Below are 13157 nucleotides of genomic sequence, written 5' to 3'. Positions count from 1 at the left end.
AAATATCTTGAGAAGTAGTTTAAAGCAACGGGGGCGGGTGTGGAGGGAAGGGGTGATGTCTGCTATTAGGGTTAGTAGATGAGATCCACTAACTGCCCTTTTCATTCAAGTCCTGAGGTGATTGGACATGTTCTGTTTTGGGCCAGGCTATAGAAAAATGGCCAGTAGGTGATAGAAGCAACTTAAATGATTTCATGATGAAATACATGAACAAATGAGTATGCAAAATATGTATGTACAGTTTAAAGAGTAATTAAAATACCTGTGAAAGTGTCTACATAACAACTAGAATATCACCAGTATCTGAGAAGCCCTGTGTGCCTTTTCATGATCTCATTTGTTTTCATAGCTGTATAATACCTCAGTGTATGATTATGCCAGTATATTCCACTGTTAAAAGGATATTTGGGTTTTGCTTTTCATTTTTCCTATCAAGGCAATACATTATTAATATTCTGTACATGTTCTGATGTATAAGTGCAAGAGTTAACTTTTATAGCAATGCTTTTCAGAGCATTAGCACTACCTGGACTTCTTAGAAATGCAGATTTTTAGGCACCAATCCCTGAACTAGAAACTCTTAAGGAAGAGTCCAGCAATCTGTGTTTAACAAACTCTCCCAGTAATTCTGATGCACAATAATATGTGAGAACCACTGCTTCAGAATATTGGCACACGAATGGGATTGCGGGGTTATAGAGTATACACATGCTCAGCTTTTTTGAGAAAGAACACATTTCCAAAGTGGCTGCACCAATTTGTCTCTGCAATCCGTGGATGAGTTCCCAGTGCCTCTCAGGCTCCTCTGTGTTTGATGTCTTAATTTTTAAGGGGTTGCAAATATAGGAGGTTAGAATGATACCTCCTATGGTCTTAATTTGCATTTCACTATTAATGGGCTAGAGCATCTTTTCATATATTTACATGCCACTAATACTTTGTCATGATAAAAATCATTATTGGTGCTTTTGTCCACTCTGTATTGGAATTCAAATTGATTTGTGGGACTTATTTATGCATCCCCATGTACTAATCTTTTGTCACTTTCTAAAGTATATTTTATTGATCATGCTATTACAGTTGTCCCAATATTTCCCCCTTTGCCCTGATCCTGTATCCCCCTTTCCTCCCACAATCACCCCCTTAAGTTAATGTCCATGGGTCATGCATGTAAGTTCCTTGGCTTCTCCATTTCCTTTACATCATCCTGTCTATTTTGTACCTTTCATTTATGCTTCTTACTCCCTGCACCTTTCCCCCATTTTCACCCTTCCCCCTCCCACCTAATAACCGTCCAAATGACCTGCATATCTATTATTCTGTCATGGTGGTTTGCTTAGGGCACTTTTTTTTTTTAATTTTAAGATTCAGTTCTTTTTATTTTTTTAAAAGATTTTATTTATTTGTTTTTAGAGAGAAGAAGAGAGGGAGAAATAGAGGGTGAGAAGCATCAATGTGTGGTTGAATTTCGTGTGCCCCCTGCTGGGGACCCAGCTTGCAACCCAGGCATGTGCCCTGGCCGGGAATTGAACTGGTCACCATTTAGTTCGCAGGCCAGCACTCAGTCCACTGAGCCACACCAGCCAGGGCTTAAGGTTCGGTTCTTAATAGTTGTCAGTTTATTGTCATTTTAATGTTCATAGTTCTGATCTTTTTCTTAAATAAGTACCTTTAACATTTCATGTAATAATGGCTTGGTGATATTAAACCCCTTTAGCTTTACCTTGTCTGGGAAGCACTTTATCTGCCCTTCCATTATAAACAATAGCTTTGCTGGATAGAGTCATCTAGGTTGTAGGTCCTTGCTTTTCATCACTTTGAATACTTCTTGTCAGTCCCTTCTTGCCTGCAGGGTTTCTTTGGGGAAGATTTTTTTTTTATTGTCCAGTTCCAGTTACCTTTTTCCACATTGCTCTCTCCCGTCCTGTCTTCCCCCATCCCCACAGTCAGTCCCCGCCATTGTCTGTGCCCATGAGTCCTCTTGGCTTGCCCCTTCCTCTTCTTCCCCCCTTATCACTCTTCCCCCCTCCCCTCTGCTCACTGTCAGTTTGTTATTTCCAGATCTCTGGTTCTATTTTGCTTGTTTGTTTTGTTGATTAGGTGCCACTTATTGATGAGATCATATGGTATTTGTCTCTCACTCCCTGGCTTATTTCACTCAGCGTAGTACTCTCTGGTTCCATCCATGCTGGCTTGATGGGTAGAAGTTCCTTCTTTCTGCTGTGTAGTATTCCATTTTGTAAATGTACCATAGTTTTCTGATCCACTCATTTATTGATGGGCACTTAGGCTGTTTCCATCACTTGCTGTTGTAAATAACTCAACTGATAGTCTTATGGGAACTGCTTTGTAGGTAACTCTGCTTTTCTCTTGCTACTTTTAAAATATTCTCTTTAACCTTTGGCACTTTACTTAATGATGTATCTTGCTGTGGTCCTCTGGGTCCAACGTGTTTGGAACTCTCTGTACTTCCTGGACTCCTATATCTATTTCCTTCACCAAATTAGGGAATTTTTATTTCATTGTCTTTTCAAACAAGACTTCAATTTTTTGCTCTTCCTCTGCTTCCTCTGGCCTCCCTAAGATTTGGATGTTGGCACTTTTGGAGATGTCCCAGAGTCATCTTATACTATCCTTGCTTTTTTGAATTCTTGTTTCTGTTCTGGTTGAATGTTTATTTCTTCTTTATGTTTCAAATTGCTAATTTGAATCCTGGCTTTTCCTTCATTGTTGGTTCCCTGTGGATTTTTCTTTATTTCCTCAGTGTAACCTTCATTTCTTCCTTTATGTTGTTGCCATACTCAATAAGTTCTCTGAGCATCCCGATCATGTTTTGAACTCTGCATCTGATAGGTTGGCTATCTCTGTTTTGTTTAGTTCTTTTTCTGGACTTTTATTCTGTTTTTTTCATTTGAGCCATATTTTTTTGTTTCCTCAATTTGAGAGCCTCCCTGTTTTTGTTTCTGTGTTACGTAGAACTGCTTTGACTCTCTTAGTGCAGCTGTTAAGTTGTATGGGGCAGAACCTTGGGTATTTGCCAGGGTGGGGCAACCTGCTTCCCATCTTTATGGCTCTGTGAGGGGAAGGTTTGGAGAGGGGACTGTGCTGCTGCCTGGCTTCTGGATGTTCGCCCTGCCCTTGCCCCATTTCTAGTCACTTTACACATTTCCCATATGTGACTGGTGGCTTTCCAGCTGTTGCCCTGGTGGTTAATCCCAGAGTGGGTGTGTTTGCATACATTCTAAATCTGTGAGGGCCCTTTAAATGGACTCTCCTGAGAATCCGGCAGTTTCTTCTGCCGCCCCGACTCCCACTCTCTTTTACAGCCAGAAATTATGGCGATTTATCTTCCTGGAGTTGGAACCTTGGGCTGCGCAGCCTGGCCTGGGGCTGGGATCGTTAGCTCCCAAGGTACCCCTCCTGATTTCTATTCACCACCGGTGAATGTGGGACTGCCTATTCTGCCACCACCACTGCCTCTCCGGGCCGCACTGCTTCTCTTGCCTCTGTGCCACTACTCTGCGTCTCTGCCCCTTTTTACCTGTATGGATGAATGTGGTTTCTTTAAATTCTTGGTTGTTGGACTTCCATATAATTTGATTTTCTGGCAGTTCTGGGTGTCACTTGTTTTGAGGTTAGTTGTAATTCTTCTTGTGGTTATGCCGGGAGATGCAGCGTGTCTACCTACACCTCTATCTTGACTGAAAGTCCTCTTTTGTCATTTTATGTGCTTCAAACACCTAACAGTTTTTAGCTTGTTTTATTACTTTCTGAATTGGATCTTTTGTTGAACAGAGTTCTTAAATTCAGTGTTACTGAGTTTGCAATCTTTTATGGTTAGTGCAATTCATGTTTTAAGAAGTCATTCTCTACCCTGAAGTCATAAAGACATTTCCTCTGTTCTTTTGTGAATTTTTATCATTTATTCTTTTCTTTCATTATGACTTTCTTTTATGTTGCATAGGTGTATCATTTTTTTCACAATGGCTGATTAATTGACCCAGTACCTTTTATTAAAGAATCCATTCTTAACCACTGATCTTTAAAGCCCAGTGTATCTTGAATCAACATTTTATACATATATAGGGCTGTTTCTGAGTTCCCTGTTCTCACTTACTCTGGTCTGTTTATTTCTATGCCAGTACCACATTGTCTTACAGTTTTATAAAAAGTATCTGGTCTGACAAGTTTCTTTAATGTCGTTCCTAAAAAGTGGCTCATTTACATTTTAGAATTAGCTTGCAAATTTTCATGAAAAACTGGAATTTTTATTGGGATTATATTCAATTAATAGATCAATTTAGGAAGAGTAGACATCGTTATAACTCTGAATCTTCTTATTCATAATTTATTTATTTAGGTTTTCTTCATTATATTTTAATACAAAATACTTTCCCTAAAAAGTCTTACATATATTTATTAGACTTATTCCCAGATACTTCTTCATAGTGTTCAATGCTATTGTAAATAATATAATTTTAAAGATTACATTTGATAACTGTGCTTGGGGCTATAAATACAGTTGGCTATTTTATATACATTTTTGTATCTGGCCTTTTTAGAAAATTCTAATAATTTGTTGATTTCTTTGGATTTTCTGTGTACAAAATGACTATTTTTGTGTCTTTTCAGTCCTTTTGTGTTTTATTTTGTTATTTGTACTAGTTAGGACTTCTGCTATGCTGAATACAAGTGATGTTAGCAAGTATTCTTTCCTTATTCCTGTACTTAATGGAAATATTTTCAATATTTCAATATTAAATAAGATTATTGTAAGATTTTTACATAAATGTGCTCTTACATTCCAAGACTGTTTTGAGTTTTTATCATGAAAATGTATTAAATTTTATCTAATGCTATTTTTGCATTAATTGAAATGGCAAATGATTTTTCCTTTTTAATTTGTTAATGTGATGAATTAGAGCACTCAACTTTCGATTAATAAATCAAATTTGCATTATTGGTACAAACCTTACTTGGTCAGGATATATAAATTTTTATATATTGCTGGATTCAACTTGTATAGTATTTAGAATTTTGTATCTGTGGGTCACAAGTGATATTAGTGTATGAGTCTGTACTTTTTATTTTTTAGTCTATTCTACTCTGGTTTTGATATCGAAATTATGCTACCCTCATACAATGAGTAAAGAGTATTTCTTTTATGTGTTTATTTGAAAAGTTTAGATAAAATTGGTTTATCTTTTTTTTGGTAGAACTTGCCTATAAAGTCATCAGTACCTGGCATTTCCTTTATGGAAAGCTTACCTACAGATTTAAATTCTTTATTGTTTACTGGATTGAATTATTCAAGCTTTCTCTTGACTTAGTTTTGATAGTTTGTATTTTTTTAGTAATTTATTCATTTCATTTAAATTTTCAAATTACTCTCCTAAATTATTTGTAATGTTTCTTATTCTTTTATTTTCTGTGATAGCAGTATTTTTGTTCCCTTTTTCTGTACTGATAATAGTTCATTTGTGTCTTTTTTCTTTCAGCCATTTGCCTTTAAAGTCTTCAAAGAACTTTGACCCTTTTGTATGTTTCTTTATATTTCATTAGTTTTTATTTTTATCTTCATAATATTCTTTTTTCCCCTCCTTCCCAAGTATTAGAAGGACTACCTATTTTAGGGCTGGGATATAGTTTTTATATCTGATAGACAACACTTCATTGTTTAAAATTTGCATTCCATTGTTTGTGATGTTGGGCATTTTTAAATAAAATACTTGTTGGCTACTTTTGAATTTAATGTGAAATGTAGAAGAAGGAATCTAAGACTCAGGAAACTGTTTTAAGGAAAAAAAATTAGGGACATAATGTTTAGGACATGATATAACACTCTGTACATTTTATATTATATGGCACATGTTTTATTATATTCTAATTCCTTGATTGTGTGGTTTGAACTCTTTAAGGACAGATATTAATTTATACTCATCTTTGAGTTTTAGACATTTATAATACATACCTGTGAGTGTTAGACATTGCCTGACTCACTAACAAAAGGCTACCTGGCTTGATAGATGTTGGGTTAGGGAAATGGGGTATATTAGTCAAATATAGAGGGTGTTGACACCTGTATGCAGAATAATAATGATTTTGAAACTATTTTATTGACTTGAAAAACCTGTGAAACACCGACTCCTGCTGTGGTAGTTGATCCTAGGTCAGCACGGTCCCTAGCCTTTCAGAGAAATACTGGAAATTAGGTCAGCTCAGTCTCTAGAATTTCCAGAGAAATTCTGGAAATTATGCTATTCTTTATTAGAATATGAGGCATGGAGATCAGAATTTGGAGACAGAAAGAAATATATCAGTCATAGTTCAATCAGGGGAGTGGAATCTTTATGAGCTATGGGACAAGGGATTTGTTATATAAATTAGACCTTACGCAATTGTCACAGGGGCTGTGGGAGTGAAGGTCCAGGAGGAAGTCAGGAGTCAGCAGCCAGCCAAGTAGAGAAGCCAAGCACATCCAACCACTGAATGAGACTGCAGATGAAAATCTTGTAGGGAGGGCCACGGGAGGCCATGCTTCGGTATAAACAGCCCCTGTGGGTCTACTGCCAAGTGTCTGCGATGGGCCTGCAACCACTGCTGGCCCGCCTGCTCTGCCGTAAAGAAGAGCTGACAGCCCTGGCCAGTGTGGCTCGGTTGGAGCGTCCTCCTATAAACTGAAAGTTCACAGGTTTGACTCCCAGTCATGGCACATGCCTGGTTTGTGTGTTCAGTCCTCAGTTGGTGCGCATGCTAGAAGCAACCAATCAATGTTTCTCTCACATCCATGTTGCTCTCCCTCTTTTCTTCCCCCTCTCTAAAATCAATAAGCGTATCCTCAAGTGAGGATAAAAAAGAAGAAGGAAGAGAAGGAGGAGAAGGAGAAAGAAGGAGAAGGAGCCAGGCAGAGTGGAAGACAGGACAGGACAGACTTTGTTGGTCCCTGTCACCGCTTCTCACCACTATGACCTTTAGCTTAAAGGCTACTGATTTATTTCCAGGTCTTGTGAAAATTCCTTTCTTGGCCAACTCTAAGTAGATTGTACAGGGAAGCAGATTATTGGAAATGTAATTTCAGTTTAGAAGTTTGTCACAGTAAAAACCAGACACAACTTCTATGAGAATATTCCAAGAGTAGAAAGGAAGTTGAGGGTTATAACTAAGTTCTACAGGGAAGGAAAAGAGGCCTAATCATACTGATTAGGGGAAGAACTGGAGGGAGGAAAGGCAGGGTGTTGAATCTGGGAGGGTAACCATGAACATAGTGAACCTAGTAGGCAAGTGCCAAAGCGTAAACTGTTTCTGACCTGTTGATACGATGGTCATAGCCCTCGTGAAGAAGTTAATGTTGAGTCTTACTTTCTATAGACACCTCTTCTGCATCTCATCTTTAAGTGATGGCCTTAGGAGTTCTATTCATGGCTTGCTGCTTTTCTTTCTCAAAATATTTTCATGGGACCTTTTCATTCATACCCTGTGTTCAATTACCAAACTAAGTACCAGCCCCGTAACTCTGCATTTCCAGATCTTTTTCCTTAGCACTCATGATAAATTTATACCAGCTTACTAGGCTGTATGTGCTATAGACTATTTAAATCAAACATTTCTAAAATAGAGCTCATTATCTCTAGCAACCACCTCTATTTTCTTGATATTAGCAGCCGACACCAACATGTGTTCAGTTATCCAAGCCAGGAACTTGAAGTCATCTCTGACAAGCCTTCATTTTCAGTATCTAGTCTGTCATAGGATGTTTTTTATAAAAATTTATTTCTTTTTCTTTAACTTTTCAAATAAAATTGTCTCCTTTTACCTGCCACTACTTTCACCTGCCCCCCCCAACCTGTCCCCTCAATTCTTCCCCACCTTGGCTTCGTCCATGTGTCCTTCACACCTATTCCTTTATCTGACCATTCCTCTTCCCCTCCCCACTACGCTCTTCCCTCCATGTCGGTTTCTTCTTTCTTTCAATGTAGTTGGTCATATTTTCCTTGCTTGCTGCTTGCTTTGCTGATTAGGTTTCACTTATAGGTGAGATTATATGGTATTTGTCTTTCACTGCCTGGCTTAATTCACTTAGCATAAGCTCTCCAGTTCTGTCCATGCTGTTGCTAAGGGTAGTAGCTCTTTCTTTCTGCTGTGTATTATTCCATTGTGTAAATGTACCATGGTTTTTTGATCCACTCGTTTACTGATGGGCACTTAGGTTGCTTCCAGCACTTGGCTATTGTAAATTGTGCTGCTATGAACATTGGGGTGCATAGGTTCTTTTGAATTGGTGTTTTGATATTCTTAGGGTATAATCCCAGGAGTGGAATTGCTGGATCAAAAGGCAGTTCCATTTTTAGCTTTTTGAGGAAATTCCAAACTTTTCCATAATGGCTACACCAACCTGCATTCCCACCAACAGTGTAGTAGGGTTCCCTTTTCTCCACAACCTCGCCAGCACCCGTTGTTTATTGAGCTGTTTATTATGGTCATTCTGACCAGTGTGAAGTGGTATCTCATTGTGGTTTTAATATGTATTTCTCTGATGGCTAGTACTGCTGAGCATCCTTTCGTATGTCTCTGGGCCCTGTGTATGTCCTTGGAGAAGTGTCTGTTCTGGTCCTTTCCCCATTTTTTAATTTGGTTCTTTGTCTTCCTGGAGTGGAGTCATGTGAGTTCTTTATCTATTTTGGAGATCAATCCTCTGTCTGAAATATCATTGGCAAATATATTTTCCTATATGGTTGGCTCCCTTTTCATTTTACTGATGTTTTCTTAAGCTGTGCAGAATCTTCTTATTTTTGTGAAGTCTTATTTGTTTATTCTTTCCTTTATGTCTTTTGCTCTGGGGGACATATCAGTGAAAATATTGCTGCGTGGGATATCTGAGTTTCCTGCCTATGTTCTCTAAGACTTTTATGGTGTTGCAAATTATATTTAAGTCTTTTATCCCTCTTGAGTTTATTTTTGTGTATGGTGTCAGCTGGTGATCAAATTTCACATATAGCTGTCCAGCTCTCCCCACACCACTTGTTGAAGAGGCTATTTTCACTCCATTTTACACTTATGCATCCTTTGTTGAATATTAATTGACCATAGAGGCACAGATTTATTTGGGGGCTCTCTATTCTGTTCCATTGATCTATGTGTCTGTTTTTATGCCAGTACCAGACTTTTTTGATTACAGTGGCCTTGTAATATAGTTTTATGTATGGTATTGTGATCCCTCCTGCTTTGTTCTTCCTTCTCAAAATTGTTGCAGCTTTTCGGGGTCGTTTATAGTTCCATATAAATTTTTGAAATGTCTGTTCTATGTTTGTGAAACACGTCATTGGTATTTTAATAGGGATTGCGTTGAATCTATAAATTGCTGTGGGTAGTATGGACATTTTGATGATGTTAATTCTTCCAACCCATGAGCACAGCCTATGTTTCCATTTGTTTGTGTCTTCCTTAATTTCTTTCTTCAGTGTTGTATAGTTTTCTGTGTACAGGTCTTTTACTTTGGTTAAGTTTATTCCTAGGTACTTTGTTTTTCTTGTTGCTATAGCAAAGGGGATTTTTTTCTGATTTCTGATTCTGTATTTCATTGTTGGTGTACAAAAATGCCTTCAACTTCTCAATATTGACTTTGTATCCCGGTGTTTTGCCAAATTCACTTATTAGATCGAGTAGTTATTTGGTGGTGTTTATACGGTTTACTATGTACACTATTATGCCATTTGCAAACAATGACAGTTTTACTTCCTCCTTTCCAGTTTGGTTGCCTTTTATTTCTTTTTCTTGTCTGACTGCTGTGGCTAGGACTTCCAATAACTATGTTGAATAGAAGTGGTGAAAGCAGACATCCTTGTCGTGTTCCCGATCTTAGTGGGAAACCTGATAGTTTATGCCTGTTGAGTATGATGTTGGCTGTAGGTTTTCCATATATGGCCTTTATTATGTTGAGGCATGCCCCCTTTATTCCCAGTTTGCTGAGTGTTTTTATCATAAATGGGTGCTGTACCTTATCAAATGCTTTTTCCACATCTACTGAGATGATCATGTAGTTTTTGTCTTTCCTTTTGTCTATGTGATGTATTATTTTTATTGATTTGCGAATATTGAACCATCCTTGCATCCCTGGGATAAATCTCACTTGATCATGGTGGATGATCTTTTTAATGCATTGCTGGATGCAGTTTGCCAACATTTTGTTGAGAATTTTTGTGTCAATGATCATCAGTGATACTGGCCTGCAGTTTTCTTTCTTTGTTGCATCTTTTTCTGGTTTTGGGATTAGGATGATGCTGGCCTCATAAACAGAGGTTAGGAGTATTCCCTGTTCTTGGATTTTGGAATAGTCTGACAAGGACAGGGGTTAGCTTTTCCTTAAATATTTTTTAAAATTCCCTGTGAAACTGTCTGGTCCAGGGCACTTGAATGCTGGGAGTTTTTTCTTACTGCTTCAATTTCACCAGCTGTTTTGGTCTGTTCAGGCTTTCTGCTTCTTCTTCATTCAGTGTTGGAAGGTTATATTTTTCTAGAAATTTGTCCATTTCATTGAGGTCCTAAAATTCCTTTTCATATAATTGTTCATAGTAATTTCTTACAGTCATTTTTATTTCTGTGGTATCAGTCATTACTTCTCCTCTTTCATTTCTGATATTATGTCTTTGGGTCCTCCTCCTTTTTTTCTAGATGAGTCTGCTTAAAGGCTTGTCAATTTTGTTTTATCTTTTCAAAGAACCAACTCCTGGATTGGTTGGTCCTTTGAATTGTTTTTTTAGTCTCTACATCATTCAATTCAGCTCTGATCTTGATTATTTCCTTCCTTCTACTTGCTCTGGGCTTTGTTTGTTTTTGTTTCTCTGGTTCTTGAAGTTGGAGGGTTAGGTTGTTTATTTGAAATGTTTCTATCTTTTTAAGGTAGTCCTGTATTGCTATAAACTTCCCTCTCAGAACTGCCTTCATTGTGTTGTCATTGGATATGTTTGTCATATCTCTTAAATATCTCATCATTTATTTTTTTTCCAGTTGTATTGCCTTAGTGCATTTCTTGTCCATTACAATGTTATTCTATTTATTTTCTCTTTCACTGAAATCTTCATTTATTCATTTTTTAAAAGTAAATTTTATTGATTATACTATTACAGTTTTTCCACTTTTTTCCTCCCCTTTTTCTGTTTCTGCCCAGCACCACCCTTCCTCCAGCATTCCCCCGCCCCCCCCAAGTTCATGTCCATGGGTTGTACATGTAAGATCTTTGGCCTCTCCATTTCCTCTATTATTCTTTCTTTCTCTCATTCTTTATTTTTAGACAGGGGAAGGGAGGGAGAAAGAGAGGAAGAGAAACATCAATGTGGTGTTCCCTCTCTTATGCCCCCTACTGGGGACCTGGCCCGCAACCCAGGCAGGTGCTCTGACGGATACAAACTGGTGACCCTTTGGTTTGCAGGCTGGCACACAATCCACTAAACCACACCAGCCAGGGCTTTGCTATACTATTCTTAACCTCCCTCTGTCTGTTTTGTACCTACTATTTATGCTTCTTATTCCCTGTACCTTTTCCCCAATCTCCTCTTCCTGCCTCCCCCAATAACCCTCCATGTTATCTCCATTTCTGTGATTCTGTTCCTGTTCTAATTGTTCGCTTACTTCGTTTTTGTTTTTTAGGTTCAGTTGTTGATAGTTGTAAGTTTGTTGTCATTTTACTGTTCATAGTTTTGACCTTTTTTTCCTTAGATAAGTCCCTTTAACATTTCATATAATAAGAGCTTGGTGATGATGAACTCCTTTAACTTTATCTCATCTGGGAAGCACTTTATCTGCCCCTCCATTCTAAGTGATAGCTTTGCTGGGTAGAGTAATCTTGGATGTAGTTCCTTACCTTTCATGACTTCGAATACTTCTTTCCAGCTCCTTCTTGCCTATAAGTTTTTTTTTGAGAAATCAGCAGATAGTCTTATGGGGACTTCTTTGTAAATACCTCTCTTCTTTTCTCTTGCTGCTTTTAAGATTCTCTCCTTATCTTTAATCTTGGGTAGTATAATTATGATGTGTCTTGGTGTGTTCCTCCTTGGGTCCAACTTCTTTGGGACTCTTTGAGTTTCCTGGAGTTCCCTTCACCAGATTTGTGAAGCTCTCCATTATTTTTTTCAAATAAGTTTTCACTTTTTTGCTCTTCCTCATCTCCTTCTGGCACCCCTGTGGTTTGGGTGTTGGAATGTTAAAAGTTGTCCCAGAGGTTCCTAAGCCTCTCCTCAGTTTTTTGAATTCTTGTTTCTTCATTCTGTTCTGGTTGAATGTTTATTTCTTCCTTCCGTTCCAAATCATTGATTTGAGTCCTGGTTTCCTGCCCTTCCCTGTTTGCTCCCTGTATATTTTTCTTTATTTCACTTTGTATAGCTGTCACTTCTTCATTTATTTTGTGACCATACTCAGACATTTCTGTGAGCACCCTGATTACCAGTGTTTTGAACTCTACATCTGATAGGTTGTTTATCTCCTTGTCACTTAGTTCTTTTTCTGGAGTTTTAATCTGTTCTTTCATTTGGGCCACATTTCTTCGGCTCTTTGCTCCTGTTATTTTGTAAGTGGTGGAGGCTTAGGTATTCGTCAGGGCGGAATAATGTACTTTGCTGTGTTGTGGTGTTGTATGAGGGGGAAAGGTCAGAGAGGAAATTATGCTGCTTGTTCAGCTCTCGCCCTGCTCTCAGTCACTTTCCCCTGTACCCACAAGTGGATTGGGCCCTTCCGGTGCTGATTTCCAGGTGGCTGGGTTTGTCTACATTTTAGGAACCTGTGGGTACAGACTCTCCCCTTGAGACTGGGAGTTTCTCCTATTGCTGCAACCCCCACAGGTTTTTCAGCCAGAGTTTTTGAGGCTTTTTTTCCCTGTGCTGGAACCCTGGGCTGTATAGTCTGTCTTGCACCCCAGTTTCCACCCCCCCGCCCCCAGTTTATCCACACACAGATATGGGACTGTCTGGTCCACCAGCTGCCACCTCACCTATGTGGTCTGCCTGCTGCCTACTGCCCTTCATCCTCTCTGCCTAGCTGCCTGTTTATGCCCTTCCTACCAGTCTGGATGAATGTTTCTTCTTTAACTCCTTGGTTGTCAAACTTCCATACAGTTCAATTTTCTGGCAGTTCTGGTTGTTTTTTGTTTTTAAATTGGTTGTTTTTCT

This window comes from Pteronotus mesoamericanus, unplaced genomic scaffold (assembly GCF_021234165.1).
Source record: "Pteronotus mesoamericanus isolate MK-2021 breed Mesoamerican mustached bat unplaced genomic scaffold, CSHL_Meso_final contig_164, whole genome shotgun sequence".
Taxonomy (NCBI): Eukaryota; Metazoa; Chordata; class Mammalia; order Chiroptera; family Mormoopidae; genus Pteronotus; species Pteronotus mesoamericanus.
The sequence above is the reverse complement of the archived record's forward strand: the minus strand, read 5'-3'. Positions refer to the sequence as shown.